The 5,674-nt window shown below is 40.2% G+C and overlaps 1 pseudogene; it reads left to right on the forward strand.

Moving 5' to 3' along the window:
* The first annotated feature begins 2,981 nt into the window (after positions 1–2,981).
* Positions 2,982–4,542, forward strand: LOC138005795 (uncharacterized; annotated as a pseudogene).
* Positions 4,543–5,674: the final 1,132 nt, after the last annotated feature.

The following is a 5,674-nucleotide window of genomic DNA, read 5'->3' on the forward strand; positions in this document are numbered from 1 at the left end:
TGGTTAGCACTAGTAACATTTGATTTAAAGTCAAACAGTGATGCGCAGAGCTCGGTGAAGTTAGAAAAGAAAAGAGCGCAATGAGCTGTGTTACGAGAATGGAACAATTAACGAAGAGCTCCCTTCTGCAAGGTTCAGTAATTGTTGTACTTTTTACGTATTAGTATCTCCTTTCAATCAGTAACGACCCTAAAGTACGACATACAGAAAAGAGATTAGCAGTAATGCTAACTGATTTCGGTTTGCGGTACGGCTAAGAACAATTTACGACGCCAAAGTACAACTGATGCTAAAGAACTTATTAAGGGTGACTAAGCATGCTGAAGGATGACTAAGGAGCCGGCTAAAGTATAGAAGGGGATATGACTAATTAAGGACGCTAAAGTACAGCTAAGAGGATAAGTAAGGACGCTAAGGTCCGGCCAGGGATGAGTTTATAAGGACGGTAAAGTAAAGCTGCGGATGAGTAAGGACGGTAAAGTACAGCTAGGGATGGGTAAGGACGCTAAAGTACACCTGCGCATGGGTAAGGACGGTAAAGTATAGCTAGGGATGAGTAAGGACGGTAAAGTACAGCTAGGGATGAGTGAGGACGCTAAAGTACAGCTAGGGATGTGTAAGATTGCTAAAGTAAAGCTGCGGATGAGTAAGGACGGTAAAGTACAGCTAGGGATGGGTAAGGACGCTAAAGTACACCTGCGCATGGGTAAGGACGGTAAAGTATAGCTAGGGATGAGTAAGGACGGTAAAGTACAGCTAGGGATGAGTGAGGACGCTAAAGTACAGCTAGGGATGTGTAAGGAAGCTAAAGTACACCTGCGGATGAGTAAGGACGGTAAAGTATAGCTAGGGATGAGTACGGACTCCAAAAATACAGCTAGGGATGAAGAAGGACGATAAAGTACGGCTAGAGATGATCAAGGACGCTAAAGTATAGCAAGGGATGAGTAAGACGAATTTGACTTGCTTTTTGTCCATCTTAACTCTGTATTCGATTAAAACCTGTCCCAATCTTTAGTTTACTTTCATGGTTTTGCACGAAAAAACCCATCATCTGCGCAGATTATAATTATATGAAAACCGCTGAGTTTCGCTACGAAGCCGTGTGCTATGATTTTTTGTTACGTGACGACTAGCCTCGGAATGACCGGGTGTATCGTGATCCAATTCACCCCCGTATGTAAGTCGCCCCTATACGTAAAGTAACGTTACCATCCCCGGTGACGCGTCACGCATCATAATAATAATAACAATTACCGAGTTAGTTAATAATAACAAAATGAGTTAGCCGAGTGAAGAAACGAGGCTGACCAGGTGGCAGCCTTTAATAGAGCCGAAGCGCGAAAGTGTTGTGTATGCAGAAAAAAATTCGGTCGCTCCAGAAAAAATGGAATAGGCCACCTTCGAAAATATCATAATATATACTTAAAAATATGGTCCCGAGGGAAACAGTTAGTTTTGTTTCTAACATGGTTAAGATCTCAGGACCGAATCGATCCGTTAAAATCACTGACCACTTTACATGCATGTCTGCAAATGTCATCTATTGCAGAACCTGCACACTATGTAAGAAGACCTACATAGGCGAAACAGGGACAAGATTGGCGGAACGCTTTCGCGAACACCTAAGAAATGTAGAAGAAACGACACAGATGCATCAAAATGCGCCTCATTTTAATCTTCCTAAATCACTCCCAACACAATATGACAATATGACTGTTGCTTGTAATCTCGCAATCTGATTGGCTAATTTTCCGTTGTCGATAAGAGTCTAGACAACGCTGTACGTGTCATGCTTGCGTCAATTTGGCACGCTATGTAATAGCCAATCCGGAACGCCCATTTTGGTAAATAAACCAATCATATTGCGAGAAAGTTATTGAACACTGTGATGATGAATAACATTGTCTATAAGAGTACAGATAACGCTGAACCACTTTCGATTTGTTAAATTATATTGATAGTCTCGTTTGCACTAGCGACAGCTACTAGTAATCATAATAATAATAATAATAATAAAATTAACAACTTTATTTAAGTGTCAATGGATTTAGCACAAGAGGACTAATTGGTGACACTGACGATAATTAACTCAAATCAAGTCAAATATTGTTTTTTGTGCACGCACGTTGCAATGTATATATGATGTTTGCAAGCTGAGGTCTTGAAAATGCTGTCCGAGGCCGCAGGCCGAGGGCAGCTTTTTCAAGACCGAGGTCATAGTTTTTCGCCATAAGGACCGACCCTTAGCTGGTAAATAACATATTTTTTTTCCTCTCTCTTTCTCTCTCGTCCTCTCTGAAATCACTTATTTAAATGTTGACTCGCTCCGCGCTTGATAGCGAATGCAGTATTAAGTGACTTACAAACTGAACGTTTCAAAGAGAAATATTTTTATTTTAATCATAACCATTACAATTTTCTCAAATTTGATTGGTGCATTAACTACTTTATTTTTCACTAGTAATTGTGTAGGGTTGAAATCGGACAGTGAAATCGGACAGTTGGCTGTAATCGGATACCTGAAATCGGACAGTTACTTCAGCCAATCATAGTAAGTGCACTCAGCTTAATCCATCAATCACAGAATTTATCACAATAACCATAGCAAGAACCACTTACCCTACCAAACTGGGAATTTTCCAAAATTGGGAAAAATGGAAATGTCAACTGTCGGGATTTCCATGAATCCCGCCTGGCCTGTGACAAGACGATCGCTAGAAATCATCGCGCAGTAGAATGTAACACGTGCCATCGAAGATTACACATAAAATGTGGCAAGATAAAACCCCTCGAGTTTGACCGAATTAAGGCACAAACAACCAACACATAGCTTTGTGATACATATTTATGGTCGCAATTACCGTTCCACTATTACTGCGATTCATCTGATTTCAAGTATCAGACTTGGAGAGGATTTCAAACCCTGATCTATCAACTGAAGTGATATTCCAGACACGTTTGACTCCGACTATTACCATATGTGCGACAACACATATCTCGAGACATTAAGAAAGTCGTCAAGAAAAGACGTTCTTCTCTGCCATTAAACATCAACAGCCTTCAAAATAAATTCGAAGAGCTCTCTGAAATTATCCAAAGACTCAACATTCACGCCATGTTTGTGAGCGAAACTAAGATCGACTCACCGTCCCCAAACAATCAATTTACCATCCCAGGCTATTCTTTATATCGGAATGATCGAAGAAAGGTGGAGGAGGAGTAATGACTTTAATATAAAACTCACTCACAAGCAAAAGAATTGCTATTAAGAAGAATTATAAGACCTTAGAACCAATCGCGGTCGAAGTCACTATGGGATTAATGAACATGTTTATGTTATGCATCTATCGTTCGCCAAAAAAGTTATGTGGTGAATACCAACTTTCTTTGGAAAATGAACTTCGGTGATTCAAATCTGAACAGGCTGAGACAAGAAACGCCAGAAGGAAAGCTCTTATGTGATCTTGAAATCGAACAGACCAAACAGAATAGAAACACGTGCAACAAAAACAACTAGAACCCTAATTGACGTGCTGCTAAACAATCGAACAGAAAACTCTTTCAATGCTGTGGTAACTATGACCCATCTCTAAGCGACCATGCGCTGATCTGTGGAATTTTCAGAGAAAAAGTTAACTTGAATAAACCTAAGATCAACAATTTCAGGACCTATAAGAACGTTCAACACGAAGAATTTAAAAAGCACTTGGCTGTTGCACCTTGGCACATTGGGGAAATTTTTGACGAGATTGACGACCGGGGCCCGGTTCCTCGAAAGCCGATTAACGCTAATCTAAGATTAAAAATTAACCAAGCAGTTTATTTCTCCACTCCCAAATGCTGTTCAACGCAGATTTTCGGCAGAACTTTACATGAGAAGACGTCAATCTTGAAAAACAAAAATAAGCAAAAGAAACTTTCACCAAAAAGTTGAAAACGTAAAACAAAAGTTTACGCTAATCCTGGATTAAGTTAATCGGCTTTCGAGGAACCGGGCCCAGGTGTATTTCTGGAACGCACTTACGAATGACATTCTTGATGAGGTAGCACCTGTAAAAAAAAATAAGGACTCGAGACAAAGATGTGCCGTACATGACATCACAATGGAAAAGTGCAATCATAGCCCAGCGGAAAGCCACAATAAAATACCTTAAAAACAAAACAAAGGAGACTTGGGAACTCAAACGTAATGCGAGAAATGAAGCAACAAGGCAGAGAAAAATTGCAATCAAGGAATACTGGAGAAAAAAGTCTGAAGACCTGAAAATGAGACCAAAGGAGTTTTTTAATACTTTTAGGCCTTGCCTAGACAAAAAGGACCATACGCACAATACTGAAATCCATCTGAACGACAACGGGTCAATTGTCAGAAATCAATGCGAAGTTGCCGAAAAACTACCTGACTATTTTTCCACAATCGCTGAAGGAATCGGGGGTAAAAGCGCCGAACTTCGATCAATGGAGGACTTTGAATACCATCCCTGTGTTCAGAACATAATGGCGGAAACTACAAATCTAACGCACAAGGCATTGAAGTAAAGCCTGTCACACAAATACAAGTTAAAGATTCCTTAGAGTCGCTTAACATCAACAAAGCCACCGGCTGCGATGGTATTCCGGGAAAAGTACTTAAAATTGCAGCAAAGGAGCTCGCAACGCCACTTATGACCCTCTTCAACTCTTGTATAAACAATAGGGCATGGCCAAGCAAATGGAAGTGTGGAGAATGGGCACCTATATTTAAAAAGAACGACAGACATTATAAGGAAAACTACAGACCTATCACTGTCTTCTTACCCTGTGTCAGTAAGGTTTTTGAGCAGCTCGTCGGCAAGGAAATCACGGCTGGGTTCGACAAACACTTATCTTTTAACTCATCGGGCTACCGCAACCAAGTGGTACGACTGCTATCTGGTAACCTTAAAGAGTACCAATTCGAAATAATCATAACCATGAAAATAACATCGAAGAATGCGCAATCTTCGTAAACAAAGAGAAACTGATCAACTTCTCGGAGTCACGATAGACTCAAAATTGAACTTTAACAATCACATAAGCATTATTTGCAAAAAAACAAGTCAAAGGATTGGTGGGCTTATAAGACTCCGCAACTTGATTCCAACAGACGCAAACTACGACTTTTTAAAGCAGCCATTCTACCATATCTAACCTACTGCCATCTTATATGGCATTTTTGTAAATCTAGTGATAGGCGCAGATTGGAGAGGGTACAAGAAAGAGGCCTAAGGGCTATTTACAAAGACAAACACTCCACCTATGAACGTTTGCGGCAGAAAGCTAAGTTGCCTACGTTATTAAATAGACGTCTTCAAGACATATGCATTTTGATGTACAAAGTCAAACACAACCTACTTGATCAAGTCCTTTGAATATTTGTAACAACTATCAGGAGCATAACTCTTCCTATAATTTAAGACAGTCCGACTTTTCAGTTCCCAGGTATAACACAGTAACTTATGGCAAACATTCATTGCGCTATTTAGGACCCACATTATGGAGCAAACTGACAACTGCAGACAGATCAGTTACTTCGTTAGCCAGTTTTAAAAACCGTGTGCGTAAGCGTGACCTTAGCTCTCTGTTAGACGATGGCTGTAGGGGCTGTGCTCATTGTAATCCTTAATTGACTTTTTCAATTCTTATTTCATAG

This window comes from Montipora foliosa, chromosome 6 (assembly GCF_036669935.1).
Source record: "Montipora foliosa isolate CH-2021 chromosome 6, ASM3666993v2, whole genome shotgun sequence".
Lineage (NCBI taxonomy): Eukaryota > Metazoa > Cnidaria > Anthozoa > Scleractinia > Acroporidae > Montipora > Montipora foliosa.